The sequence below is a fragment of the Phoca vitulina genome, unplaced genomic scaffold (assembly GCF_004348235.1).
Source record: "Phoca vitulina isolate PV1807 unplaced genomic scaffold, GSC_HSeal_1.0 scaffold31, whole genome shotgun sequence".
NCBI lineage: Eukaryota > Metazoa > Chordata > Mammalia > Carnivora > Phocidae > Phoca > Phoca vitulina.
The window spans coordinates 24,039,151-24,055,046 of NW_022589734.1; positions in this window are offsets into that span (position 1 = coordinate 24,039,151).

Here is a 15,896-nt window from a genome sequence, read left to right on the forward strand (position 1 = left end):
CTGAGCAGGGAGCCCAATGCGGGGCTTGATCCCAGGACCCTGGGATCATGACCTGAGGCAAAGGCAGAAGCCTAACGACTGAGCCCCCCCAGGGGTCCCTGGGGTCTGTTCTTTAGCATGGATATAACAGGAGCATCTAATTATGACATGGAAATGAAGATTGGTCTTTCCTGTGCCCTCAAGGGAACCACGAGCCTGCACCCCTAACAGCTGAGCCCTCAAGCAAATGTGTGTGAATGTTTTTATGTTAAAGGAAATAAACCTTTTAGTTAAAAATAAATAATATATTGATGTCAGTTTCTTAGTTTTGACAAATCCTCCCTGTAATGTAAGATGTTAACAATGAGGGGAAACAGGTGGGAGGTTATATGCAAACTCTCCTCTTCTTGCAATTTTAAGCCTGACATTAAAATATTTAAATATTTTAAATATTTTAATATTTTAAAATAAAATAAAGCTTATTAAAAGTAAACACAAGAACGCCACCTGCTAGAACCTGCGGGGGGTGGGGGTGGGGCTGGGGGTGGGGCTGGGGAGCACAGGTGGGTAGATCTCAGACCCTACCTTCCTCCAGGCTCTGGCCTTTCTGGCAGAATTTCGGCTTCCATGACTCGGAGATTTTCTCCTTTCAACATCCCTGAGGATGGTGTCTTAGCACTGGTTTTCCCTTCCTGGTGGGGTGAAACTTTTTTATCTGTAACCTCTACTTAATCCTTTGCGCCAACCCATCTGCGCTACAGCCCACCGGCCGCTTCTTCCAGCCACTGCCCACCCCCAGCCCCGTTCCTATTGCCATCTTGTTAAGGCCATTCGATCGAAAGGGTGGGAATGAATTTGCCTACCTCTAAGATTTGGCTTGAAATGTATTTCCTCACTGTTTATATTCTTTGCATATGTAGCAACTCTGAGAATCACGCGAGGCACAGTGGTAGGGGTGAGAAAGAACAAAAAATGGGGGGGCTCATCAGCTTTACTTGGAATCCTTCATAAGGGCACAGTTTATTTTAGAGTGTTAAAGTTGTGTTCCACCACGCTTATTTTAAGAGGTAACTATTAAGAGGGACAATTTAAAAAAAATTTTTACGGGGAGTGCTGGGCCCTTTCCAAACTCCCAGTTTAAAGAATATGAAGGAAGTAGGGGGACGTGTTCTCTTTGTGCAGAACTCTGAATGGAGTGCATTGTGTGAGGCCAAAGGAAAACCTCATTTGGGTAAGATTCTAATTGTATTCTTCCTTATCATGCTGGAGAAGCTGACAACCTATATTTTACCGCTCAAAAAAATAATAATAAAAGGCTTAACTTGTTCCTAGTGCAGAACGCAGGAGTGCCTGAGGGAACAAGTGGAATGAAATGTTCCCTTTTGATTTTCTTCTCTTTCAAAGCCATTAACCCGCTGTTTATTCGGAGCCACTGGATGTGGCATGCAGAATCCAGGAACACAAACACTGACCTTTTATTGAGCTGATGGATTCAGCGCACGGAGCTTATGCTGTTCAAGGTATAGCCCCGGCCTAAGCAACCTTCAATGTCAAATTGTGACAGATGTTAGAATACCTTTGTTACGAGGCGGTGGTTCTCCACAGGGGTGATTTTGGTTGTCACAACGGCGGGTGGGGGCGGGGGTGGGGATGGGGATGACAGCGCAGGTGTCTAGTGGGTAGAGGCCAGGGACGCTACTAAACATCCTACAATGCACCAGATGGCCCAACAACAAGGAAAATCCAACAAGAAGCATCCAACCTGAAATGTCAATAATCCCAAGGATTCAAGAGCAACTCTCTGAAGTTCATTTAAGGTTGAGAAAACAGTATAATGTAAATTATAGGGTAATTGGTATAGTGCTCTATGTGTGATACAAGTCAGGTGCATCAGAAGAGCAAAGGAGTGATCACAACCACTTGGGATAATTGGAGATTTCAACGACCTTTCAAGCGGGCTTTTCTGTGGTCCACGGTTCCTCATTTTTTTCCTGAGTCTTACAGATCATCTGGAGTCCCTAAGTACCGTATTGCTATATTTCAGTCAATAAGTAGCTGGTGAAAATCCTTGCTTGGCCACATTAACTCAACATCTCTGTGTCTCTGTTTTCTTTGCTGGAAGGGGACAGGTAGAATGCAGAAGCCCTAAATTTCCTCCTGGATTTGAATAAGTGACAGTTCTCACTCTAAATGTCTGTCTAGTGACCTGTGCCCCCCAAAACACGCTTCTCAGCCTTTTGGGGTGAATGCACTCCCGTGAATATCTGTCACCCCCAACATGCGTGTAAATGCAATGATTTGCTTATAATCTCAGGGGCTCCCCGAAGCCCTTCTCTGGACCCCTCTAAGGGCACATGGATCCCAGATTGGAAATTTCTGCCCCAGAGTTTCCTGAGCAACAAAATCTTTTGCTGGGTCTACCTGATCCCCGGGAACCTGACCCGGCTGTGTTTTCAAAGCTAACAAGTTCTTTCTCTCTTGTGCGACGCCCTCATCTGTCTCTTGTTTTTTCTATCATGGAATTATGTTTTTCTACTGCGGCTTCGCCCAAATCATTTTAGTTAATCTCATGGTCTTGCCAAAATCCACCTGTCAGAGCAGTTACTCTGACCTGCCAGGATGGGCTATCACCACTTTCTCTCGATATTAGAGTGTTTCTGGTGGGTTCCCTTCAGCTGGGGGAACAGCCAGTGAATGCGTCCCTGAGGTCCTTAGGGAGAAGATCCTGACTGGAAGGAGCTTAGGAAAGACCACTAGGGAGGGAAGTCTGCTATAAGCCAGCAGGGTGCACAAGAAATGGCCTGACTCTCCCCAGAAGAGAGATGCCAAGGACTGCTTTTCTGCCGCGAATATGGCCGCGAGACCCTAGGTCTACACAGCTCAATAAGTTAGCTGCGTGTGCTATTGAGCGCTTGAAATGTGGCCAATCCAAACTGAGACATGCCACCAGTGGAAAATACCACCAGATTCTGAATACTTGACATAAACAAGGAATATAAATATTTCATTAATGATTTTTATATTGATTACATGTGGCAATGATGATATTTGGGATATATTAGGGTAAATAAAATATATTATTGATGTTAATTTCACCTATTTCTTTTTACTTTTTCCATGTGGCTACTGAGAAGTTTCATATTACACACGTTCCTCAGATTTAGGCCTGTGTTGTATTTCTATCAGACTGCGTTGCTTTAGAATCTCATGGAGTATCCCCTGAGCGCTGGTTTTAACCTCTGTGGAGATTCCTTTTCTATCAAATGTATGTGACCTGCTGAAGGGCTGGTACCTCCTACTGAAGAACCAGCCCAGATAGCTGGAACTTTCTTACATTAGGCAAAGGTTCTGAGATCTGGAATATACTTTTAATTTTTAATTTTTTTATTTTTAAAGATTTTATTTATCCATTTGAGAAAGAGAGAGCATAAGCAGGGGGAAGGGCAGAGGAAGAAGGAGAGGCAGACTCCCCGCTGAGTGGGGAGCCCAACATGGGGCTCCGTCCCAGGACCCTGAGATCATGACCTGAGCGCAAGTCAGATGCTTAACCGACTGAGCCACCCAGGCACTCATGGAATATGCTTTTAATTGGCTAGTACATGGTCTTGTAATGAGTACTATAGATGGAATATTTGTGTCCCACCAAAATTCATATGTTGAAACCTAATGCCCAGTGTGATGGTATTAGGAAGTTAGGCCTTTGAGAGGTGCTTAGGTCATGAGGGTAGAGCCCTCACCAAAGGGATTCTTACTCTTGTAAAGCAGAACCCACAGAACTCCCTAGCCTCTTCCACCATGTGAAGAGACAGCAAAAAGACAGTTGTCTATAAGGAAGTAGGCTCTCACCAGACACCCAATCTGCCAGTGCCTTAATCCTGCACTTCCCAGCCTCTAGAACTATGAGAGATAAATTTCTGTTTTCCATAAGCCACTCAGATTATAGTATTTTTGTTATGGCGACCCAAATAGACTAAAACAATGAGAATTACCAGTGCTCTTGCTATGACCATAAACCCTGTGATGTTGGTGAGTATCAATCACTGGTGACATTCAAATAGACTCTTGGTGTTAGCCAAGGTGGGCCCCAGCAATTCACTCTCAGTGGTGGAATATAGAGGTTGAGACTGGAATCTTCGGCCAAGGATGCAACTCGTCTCCTTGGTGGTGCTTGACTTTTCCCTACTGACTTGCATACAAGGAATACCCTGACACATGATGAACAGAAGCCCAAATATTTTATAGGGAGATACCTTGAGGCTATGTAAATATAAAATTTTTTACCTACTAGTTTTAGCATTCATTGATGTTTCTTGGCTCAATTCATTATTTCTTCCACGGTTGCCAAATAGTGCTTTTCAAACTCCAACATTCCTTCTATTTATTATTTGGAATTTTGCTGTAAGAAAAATCTTTTATTCTTATTTATTTATTTATAGCAGTGTGGACTCATGGATTGCTAGTTTATTCAATGGGTTACAATTCGTTGCTTATCATTTATTTTGAAGATCAAATTATCCCAGATTTCACCAGTAAAAGCCCCACTTAAACTAACTCTGGTGTCCTTTTTGATATGTCCCCAACATTCTTTGAGAATTTCCTTACTTCCTGGCAAAAGATGTCCCAGGATCATCTTGTACTTTTCCTGCCCTAGCCATGGACTCAGCCATTTCTGTATAAAGCTCTGGTTCATCTTGGTGAAGAGTGGTATTTAAATACCAAGATGTGGGCACTGGGTGTGCTCAGGGCTGTTGGGGTGTTGCTGCTGCCCTCGGCCCTCTCGGTAGACAAAGCTAAGGAATATATGTATCTGCATAATACATGAATGCATATCTTTATTTCTATATCTAGATGCTAGATATCTTTTGAAAACCTTATATTCACACTACAATTCCAATCCCACAGCACAGACTGGTTCTAGTTTTTTCCTTTTTCATATTGGTAACTCCATTCTCCCACAGTGAGAAACTTGTTTCCCATTATCTTCAATATATTCACTTACTGGCTCATCACCACCAACAACCCAATACACTACTAATCTCCCCTTGGTGCTACCACTGTAATCCCCCAAACTCATGTGAGCAACCTCCTAAACCCACTTGGGTTCCAAAACCCTACGTCAGGCCATTGCCACGGCCCCCCATGTGGGTGTTCTCCTTATTCTTCACTGGCGCTGATATCCCACGCTGAGCTGCTGCTGACACCACTACCCAGACAGGGATGTTTTCCTCACTCCACCCCTGCACAAAGGCTTACCTTATTCTGTACTTCGTAATGGCTTTGGACTGCAATCAGGAAGTCAGGCGATCAGGCAGGCATGAATCAATTAAAATATCTTTGAGACAATTTAGAGCATAAGCAAACATATTTTATAGTTTTTAGGACAGCCTAAATGGTTCTTCGCAGTCTCATCCTGTCTACCTATAGTAGAGTCAGGTGAGTATCTTAGGTAAGTAGCTTAGTAAGAGGGTGCTTGCTCTTGGTGTACAAGAGGAGGCCTAATTTACAAGAGGAGGCCTTCATTGAGAGTGTCACTATGAAGCAGCATATTCATTTTCAATGATATATGGTCTTGTAAAAAGAGATCTTCTCTGTTTATTGAAGTCAACAGGATATTTAGTACCTAAGGTAGTTTTTTATTCAATGGCATATCCTAAAATGACCTATGAGTTCAAATCAAAGTCAGAATGGATGAATCTATATGCCTATAACATTGTGAAGGAGCATTTGGGTAGTAAGTATCCTTTCTCCAGAATGAATTGCAATGTGAGGGAACACTATCTCTAATAGAAAAACATTGTAGAGCCACCAGTCAGTCAAGCATCTGACTTCGGCTCAGGTCATGATCTCAGGGTCCTGGGATTGAGTCCCTCATTGGGCTCCCTGCTCAGTGGGGAGTCTGCTTCTCCCTCTCCTTCTGCTGCTCCCCCTTCTCGTGCTCTCTCTCTCAAATAAATAAAATCTTTTTAAAAAATAAAATGAAAATGAAAAAATGGGATCTTGAGCTTTTCTCAATGATACATGTCACAAACATTTTCCCATGATATTAGATACTCTATGACCTCATAATTTTAGTGGCTATGTAATATTTTGTTGTATAGATGCACCATAATTTAATTAATCACTTTTCCGGTTTGGGGTATTTTCATGGTTTCATACCTGGGCTGTTAGAAATGGTGTTGTAATCAACATTTGTAAATAAGTATTTGCTCACATCTATGATTATTTCTTCAGCATAAACTTTTACAAGTGGAATTGGAGTCTCTGGAGCAAATAGTGTTGTACAAAATTGTGTTACTATCATGATTTTAATTATATGTAAATCAATAGGATATGCAAAAAGGAGTAATATACTTTACTGAAGTATGTGACAGTTGTTTATAAATATAATTGATATACTATTTAGCATTTTGGTTGGACTCTGTGCTTAATAATCCCTAGAAAAATCAAAGAACAAACTGTCTCCCAGTAGTCTCAAAAAAGTAGGATTGCTAGTTTGATCCTAGTTCCAAGGACTTCCCTTGGCTTTTGTGGTAATAAAGAAATTATTGCCTCATCTCACACTTGCAGAGCAAACATTGAAATATTTATTTTGGAATATGTGCTTTCTATATGGATAGGATTTGGAATTTTAAAATCTTTCCAAAAACATTTCAGAACCACAAAATACAATAAGCTTTGAATTAAGTATTAATTGCACTTTTCTCTTCCCCACTTTTCTCTTTCCTACTGTTTGATCAATTTTTTAAGAGAAAAAAAAAAAGTGCTACACAGAGAACAATTAAATCTTAAGGCTTGAATAATTTTTTGTGTGCTGTTGCCTGGATCCAGCAGACTGGATCAGATGACCTCCTGAACTTGTTTCAGCTGAGCAATTCCAACTTTTATGTTCAATGAGCTTTAACTTGGAGAACTCATCACCCACTGCTCAACCAAGCCCTTTCCTCTTTACCACACATTTTCTTCGTGCTTTAATTTTCCTTTTATAGTCACAGAGGGTGTCTGCCAACCCTCCATTGTTGTCGTTATGGCAGTGTTTTTACATGAACATTACTTTAGCAATGAAGGAGACAAAGGGGTACAATGCCAAGTTCAGTAATTCTTATACAGTCATTGGCATAGAATATTCTTAGAGTATTAACAAAAACTTTCAAGTCTTGGTTTAAAATCTGATGTAATATGATTATACTTGAGAGTAGAAGAAAATTCTCAAATACATAAGCCTTAAAGTGCAAAGGAAATACAGTGCTCTTTTTTTTTTTTTTTTTGCACAAAACCTTCTACAGAAAGATGGGGGAAGAAACCCATCAATATGTTATATATTATTTACGCTCTCTAATTCACTGAACTATAGTTTTATAATTTAATAAAATTCTTATTGTCTATATGAGTCTACTGCTCTAACATACTGTGTAAATGATTTATGTTCACTGGCCTGGTTCAGCTTTTGTTGCTACTGGTTGGTGTGTGTGTGTGTGTGTGTGTGTGTGTGTGTGTGTGAGAATCTATGTTGAGCAGTATAATGGTCACCCATTGGTTGATCCTCAATATCTATGCCCGACTTAACCTTTTCTAATAGTCCCCATTTCCACTTGGAGATCCACAGCTACCCTATCTCCAACTATCCCACTTCAGGAATGGAACAGATGGCACGTATTAAGGCAGAGAAGACATTCTATTGCACTACCACAGTGCTTAGGTCAGAGCTGAGCCTATGGTCCAAGCCAACAATGAATTTCAGGACTTCTGCTGGCACTTCTGGAACACTTTTCTTTTTTTCCACGTGGTATGGAATGTAAAGTTAGAACTATTATTGTTACTTTGCCACCATGTAGGATGCTAACCTCAGAATGAATCCAATGCACAAAGAAGGAAACACAGAAAATTAAAGAGAAATTTAACCTTGATTGATCCACACCTGGAAAAATAAGTTCCCTTTGTTGTGTAATGTGGTTTGATTTAAACTTTCTGTTACTTGCAATTGAAAGTATCATAACTGCTGCAGAATCCCAGAAGTGGTTACAGTCCTGGGAAGCATGGAGGAAGCCACATGGTTCTGGCCTTCTTCAGTTCTTCTCGAGATCAGTGCCCATTAGTTAAAGAAGAGATGAATGGGAGGTATGGAGAGAGAAGAAGTCAACCCAGCTGTCATGGTTAATTTCATGTGACAACTTAATTGGGCTAAGGAATACCCAGGTGGATGGTAAAACATTATTTCTGGACGTGTCTGTGAATGTGTTTCTGGAAAAGATTATATAGATGATGATGTTATTCCACACACCTAAAGCAGTTTCTGGCTGCTTTTCCACTATGTTCTCTATGTCTCCTCCAGGCATGCATAATATAGCTGGTAAACCCATCCAATGAGTTCTTAATTTTATATATTATATTCTTTTCTTCTAGAATGTCCATTTGATTCTTTTATTATCAATTCCAGTTCTAACATTCTTCATCTTTTTATTCTTTTTATCCATTTTCATCCATTTTTAAACATTAATTATGGTTGTTTAAAAAAATCAATGTCTGGGGCGCCTGGGTGGCTCAGTCGTTAAGCGTCTGCCTTCGGCTCAGGTCGTGATCCCAGGGTCCTGGGATCGAGCCCCGCATCGGGCTCCCTGCTCGGCGGGGAGCCTGCTTCTCCCACTCCCACTCCCCCTGCTTGTGTTCCCTCTCTCCCTGTGTCTCTCTCTGTCAAATAAATAAATAAAATCTTTATTTAAAAAAAAAAATCAATGTCTGCTAACTCCAACATGAGACTTACGTATGGGTCTACTATTGTTTGTTTTTCTCTTGATTTTTAAGTCACATCCTCCTGCCTTTTCACATATCCAGTAATATTTGTTGTATTCTGGATGATGTGTATAAAAGAATCATAGAGGCTCCAGATGACATCGTCCTCCAGGGAGTTTCCCTTTTCTTCAGTAGATTGGGTGAGAGATTGATTATCTCAATCCAACCAGGGATTGAGCTGGGCTAGACCTCACTGTAAGTTCACTAAACTAGATCTGCTCTGGTTCATCCTTATCTCTTGGACATGGTCCTCCAAGGCTTTTAATTGAGAACCCGGCAGTCTTCGTCTCCTTAGCCCAAGAGGATGCATTTTACTCTGTTCTTTGAAGATTCTGAGCTGTTAGCCTCCCTCTATTTAGCCTGCCACTCTGTACACTCAAATATGGCAGATGCCTTGAGGGGAGACCAACTTCATATTTGAGACAGACTCCCTCCTTCTAGCAGAAGTTTGCCTCCTTAGCATTGCAGAATGCAACCTCTCAGCTGCCTTTACGTAACCAGAACTCACCAAATGTCTCATGGTAAAACCAGCCACATTTGCAGTTCCTCAAATTTTCAATCTGTCACGCCAGCCATGCACAAAATTTCACTTGTTTCTCTTTCTTCCAGCAGAGTCCCACTGTATAGGCTAAGCCTGATCCTCCCTCTGTGCCTAGATTCAGCAAACACCTTCAGGAAGAAAACAGCAAGTGATTATCAGTGGACTCCAGAAGGGCTCCTCCTTTTCTGGAATTCTGGGCACCTGGTCTGCATTGCTCTCACAGCTCTCTGATGTCTTAAAAATGTGCTCCTGTAATTTCTCCAATTTTTCTGATTGCTGCACAGGAACACTGTGTGGCTGTGATCTATTTTATTCTACTCAAAAGTGGAATGCCGCTTGTGGGTAACCTCTTAATTAAACTAGCATTTAGTGTGGTGGCTCAAGAAGTAGTCTCAAAATTCTACCTTACTAGCTATTTGACCATGGAAAATTCACTTAACATCTCTTAGGGAGAATAATGGCTACTTCTTTGAGTTCTTATATGGAGAACTTTCAAAGTATAAAGTGTTTTAAATAAAAGGCAGTCTCTTTTTTATTCATTTATTTATTCATTCAAAGACACTAGTTGAATACTTAATATATTCCAGACACTTTGCTAGAAGCTGGGTGGGAAAAAATGAATGAATAATACTTGGAGGCATGATCTCACAAGGAGCTCACAATTCTAGTGGGGAAGAAGAATAAATAAGAGAAATATATTGTACAATTATAATATAAGTATAAGATAAAATGGCATAGAGAAAGGAATAAGTAATTCCTTTGATAGGGTAGGTAAGTTATGGAAGATTTCTCTGAGAAAGTGAGTGACTTACAAGTGAAAGAGACTGCCAGTTGTCCACCTAAATCCATTCTCCATCTGTTCCACAGAAAAGAGTCATCATTGGACAAATAGCTACACACCTGGAGAACACAATCTCAGCCTCCTTTGCACTTAGGTATGATATGACTGTGTTGAAGTTCTCACTGAGATGAAAATAAATAACAATTGTCATGTGTGCCTCTTAGCCTTAAAATCTTTCATATAATATGCCCCATGCTTCTTCCCTCTCTCTGAGAGCCAGGGCATAGGCATTCCTACACCCAACTTAGCCACACAGACAAGGACAGCAACCTAGGAGAAGGCCAAGCAACAGGATATAAGGAGTCTGGGTCCTTGAATGATCATGTGCAACCTACCCATCCCACTAACTTGGAGTGCTCACCTCAAAACTCACATGAGGAAAAAAGGAGTTGTTTTCTTTAAGCCATTCTATTTTAGAAACTTTTTGTTATTCTATCTTAGCTGTACCATACCCAATTGCCCTGAAGAAATACTTCTAAAAACCAATAAGAAAATGATAAGCCAAATAGAAAATGGGCAAAAGTCATGAATAGGCAATTTATGAACAAAGAAATGTAGATGGCCAATAAACATATGGAAAGAAAAATTCAAACTTACTAGCAATTAAGAAACTACAGATAGGGGCACCTGGGTGGCTCAGTTGGTTAAGCAGTTGCCTTTGGCTCAGGTCATGATCCTGGGGTCCTGGCATCGAGCCCCACGTCTGGCTCCCTGCTCAGTGGAGAGCCTGCTTCTCCTTCTCCCTCTGCCTGCCCCTCTGCCTACTTGTGCTCTCTCTCTATCTATCTGTCGAATAAATAAATAAAATCTTTAAAAAAAAAAAGAAACTACAGATAAAAATAAGATGCCTGCTTGCTTATCAACTGATTTCATTATATATAATGTATATGATTATATATGTAATGTGTATATATATATATATATATATATCTTAGCAATTCACTTCTAGGCATTCATTTTAAGGAATTATTTTTCAGAATATGGGAATGCATTTAGAGTTGTTAGGTTATAATTTATATATTTCAGAATTGAAAGTAATTTATATCCTTAACATTAGGTTATTGGGTTAAATAAATCTGGGTATAAATAATATTCCATCATTTAAAATGATTAGTGGAGGGGCACCTGGGTGGCTCAGTCAGTTAAGCATCTGCCTTCGGCTCAGGTCATGATCTCAGGGTCCTGGGATTGAGCCCTACCTCAGGCTCCCTGCTCAGCGGGGAGCCTGCTTCTCCCTCTCCCTCTGCTGCTCCCCCTGCTTCTGCTCTGTCGCTTGCATATGCTCTCTCTCTCTCTCAAATAAATAAATAAAATTTTTTTAAAAATAAAATAAAATGATTAGTAGAGGCCCAAGAGGTGCCACTTGAAGTGAGAGTTACCTGTCTGACCAGGCAGTCATGAGTGAATAACAGGATTGTGGACCCAGGTCCTGGGAGCAGGAGATTTTAAGTGACCAAGCTTAGCACAGGAATCACAGAAAATTTCTTATCCTTTTCCAAATCTTTATTAGAGGGGAAAAAATCCTCTAGAAATTGTGGCTATGCCCTGGCAAATAAGGAAAATTACATGATTTAAAATTATGCCCCTGGCTGGGAAATTATTCAATGATAGTTGAACATATTTGCTTAAGTCCAGTGGTTCTGGTTTAAGACAGATAAATACCCATAATAAAAATACAGTGCATATTTTTCTCAAGTTCTTGGAACCATGAAACAACACAAGTTCTGTTCAACAGGAATTTGCCTTTAAATGTGGCTTTCACTTCTAAGGGAAGAGAAGAGTCTTTGCACATCTAATCTTCTTGGAGTGTGTTGGGTTGTCTGCTGATGCTCACCAATACTTTATAGAAAGAAAAAGAATACATCTGACTTGGGTGCTGTACTAATTGTTGCCTCTTATAAAGTCGTTCCTCAAAATTCACTTTGAAGAATATATAATAATTGATTTCAACTGACTTAGAGCAATTGTTTAAAAAAGGTCAAACCTATCAGAATACAGAAACTGAATGTGATGGGAATGTTAAGATTTCAAAACAATTGAAAGGACTGTGGGAATGGGAAAAGGTCACCTTACTTTCATTCCAGAACATACTGGTAATATGGCTAAGTATGTAGATGCATATGTATTGCAGTTGCATTGAGAGGCTGTGCCTATTAAGGAATGTTTGATTATCCAAAATATCTTGAAATACATGGTTTTCAGAAAGACATGTATTCTGAGAACTATGAATCGTGGAGGAATCAAAACCTTTTTTTTAAGCCGTATAACTGAAACCACCAATGAAAGGTAATCTATTTCACAGCAAAGTTGAAAAATATGTGAAAGAAACATTTTCAAGAAGTCGGTAGAGTATGCAACTCTTGATCTTGTGTAGTGAGCTTGAGCCCCACATTGGGTGTAGAGATTACTTTAAAAAAATGATTCTTTATGGGGCGCCTGGGTGACTCAGTCGTTAAGCGTCTGCCTTTGGCTCAGGTCATGATCCCAGGGTCCTGGGATCGAGCCCCGCATCAGGCTCCCTGCTCGGCGGGAAGCCTGCTTCTCCCTCTCCCACTTCCCCTGCTTGTGTTCCCTCTCTCGCTGTGTCTCTCTCTGTCAAATAAATAAATAAAATCTTTAAAAAAAAAAAAAGAAGGTTTAAAAAAATAAATAAGTAAATAAAGCAAACCTTCATATGGCACAAGAATATAATTGATACTTCTATGAAGAAAGATGACTGACATTTATTACCAGAAATGACAAAAAGCAGTCACCATTAACTTGTGGTTGTGTTTTACAAGAAGACATTTAAATATATGTAGCTATTTTCTTATGCTTACAAGTGTTTAAAATGTTTTTAATAAAAAATCAATATTAATATTTTGTTCACACTGAGGCACTAGGTAAGGAAAATATCATAATTATTAATATGTTATGATACCAATAACCATTAAAAAATAAAAACCATCATGCTTTTGACATGATGAAATATATCTATGAAATCAAGATTTTATATTCAGAGAGAATGTTGTCGAAACTAGTTTCACACAGTTTATAAAGCTCATTCTTGGTATTTCTGATATTTGCTGGAATCAGCATGTCATGAATGTGTGTATCTACATGAAAAAAAAGAGATGGGTATTACTTTGCAGATGCTTAACTTGATATGTTTATGGAATTAGCTAATTTATACTCATTTTTTTACTGTGGGCAGATTTCTAATGTATTTAGTTCTGTGCAATTTAAATTTCTTGTATTTGAATAAATTCACTATTTCTAACTTCTGCTTTTTTAAAAAAATAACTTTGTGGAAGTACATTTATCTACTCGCAGGAAGATCTTCACCATTTATGAAGGAGAAATATTAAGCTATGAGCTTATTTTTGTGACATATAGTTTGTAAGCTAGAAAAGGAGTCTGGAACAGATACTAGTTGCACAGTAGGATCACCAGGGGAGATTTTAAAAATCCAATGACCAGACGCGACCTCAGTTCCCCTAAATCAGAATCTCTGCATTGGGATCTCAGGCATTTACTTCAAAAGCCCCCCAGTCAGTTGAGCATCCCACTTGTGATCTCAGCTCAGGTCTTGATCTTGGGTTTATAAATTTGGGCCCTGCATTGAGCTCCACACTGGGCATGGAGCTACTTTAAAAAAAAAAAAAAAAGAGCTCCTCAGGTGGTTCCAATGTGCAGTCAAGATTGAGAACTACTGGTTTAGAAATACACACACACAGGTGTGCTCTCTCTCTCATTCTCTCACGGGCATGCACACACACTCACACCTACAGTAGATCTATGTGTAGATCCCCCTGTGATGTGGATTATGGGAAATTTTTATATTCTTCTTTTAGCTTATCTGTGTTGTCTGCAATAAACATGTATATTTTATACAATAAACATGTAAGCAAATGTATGTAACTTTTGAAAGGCAATGAAAATCGGAAGGAAAGGATAGAAGGAAGGATGAAGGGAAGAGGGAGGGAGGGATGGGGGAGGGAAAAACAAAAAGGAAAGAAGGAAGGAGAGGTTTGTTTTTTTTTTTTTTAAAGATTTGATTTATTTATTTGAGAGAGAGAGAGCACAAGCAGAGTGAGCGGCAGGCAGAGGGAGAAGCAGGCTCCCCACTGAGCAGGGAGCCCCATGTGGGACTCGATCCCAGGACCCCGGGATCATGACCTGAGCCGAAGGCAGACGCTTAACTACTGAGCCACCCAGGCACCCCTGTGCTTTATTTTTTTATCCCATTCAATCCCATGACCTACCCTGCAGGGCTGATAGGTCATTTTCTTTTACAGATGGGCAGACGGAGGCCCAGAGAGGTGAGGTGACTTGCTGATAATACTGTATGAGCCAAAGCCACTATCCCACCCCTAAGCTCACCTTCTGTGGTGAGGAAAAGAAGGTCGTTGGGCGCAGCGTAATTCTCCTTGGTGTGTCTAACAGCTCTTAATCTTTCTTGTTTTTCTTTTTTACTCTTGTGAAGAACTGATAACTTTTCCAAGCTTTTTTTAATATATATTTTTTTCTAAGAGGGCTCCACACCCAAGGTGGGGCTTGAACTCACAACCCTGAGATTAAGAGTTGCATGTTCTACTCAAAGCTTTTTAGATGCCACTTTTCCCCAAGACCCACCTCCTGTTGCTTGTCCTTGGATGACCATAGGTTCTTCACTGTGCAAAGCTACACAAATAACTTCGTTAGAGGAATTGTCTAGACTTTCTACTGAAGAATGCTTGCTGCCACTCCCTAATGAAGACCCAACAAGACATTAGAAACCCACCCAGACTCTTTGCAAACATGGCTGGGCCAGAGCATTGTCACTGTGTGCTAAAAGCACAGTAAGTTTCCTGTCAGCTCCCGTGAGTTGACAGCTGTAGCTGTAGATGGTAAATAACAAAAAGAAAAGGGTTATCTAAGTGGCAAACCTTACAGGAGCCAGAGAGAGTCAGGCAAGAGAGAGATACCATTTAGATATGTCAGCTCTAATAAGTAAATTCATCATTTTTTGAAAAGATTTGTGTATTTATTTGAGAGAGAGAGAGAGCGTGCGTGTGCAAGGGGAGGGGCAGAGGGAGAGGGAAAGAGGGTCTCAAGCAGACTCCCCACTGAGCGCGGAGCCTGACGCTGGGCTCGATCTCATGAACCATGAGATCACCACCTGAGCCAAAATCAAGAGTTGGACGCTTAACCAACTGCGCCACCCAGGCGCCCCTGTAGATTCATCATTTAAAATAGTATATCCATCAAGTTTTTAAAAATAAGTGAGCCCTTGGAACCCTACCCTCTTTTCCTGTATATTTTAGGCCAGTGCTATACAACTACATTTCAGTAATATGTATCTTGGATTAAAGGAAAATTTTTAAGTTTAAAATAAGACCATTCTAATTTCTTCCTGACTTTGCTCTTTATCACCTCCCTCAAGTTCCCCTTAGACAAAACCAAATGCAATTACAATTTCCCATACTTGCTGGTTTGCTTTATTTAATGGTTGGTAACCCCAAATAACTTAAGAAGAGCACACAGGAAGCCCAAATCACCTCCAAGACAGGGCCGGTTTACTTGCTCAAACAGTCCCAAATGCTCAAGATGGCTCCCTCCATCAGTTGGCCTTCCCTCTGACCCCATTTGACACACTGTCTTCCTGGCATCTTTCCTTCAGCAGGATGGTATGAAAGACAGAACATCAGCTCTGGAGTCAGGCTGTCCTGGGTTCGAATGCTGACGCTACTGTTTTTTTTTTTTTTTTTAAAGATTTTATTTATTTAT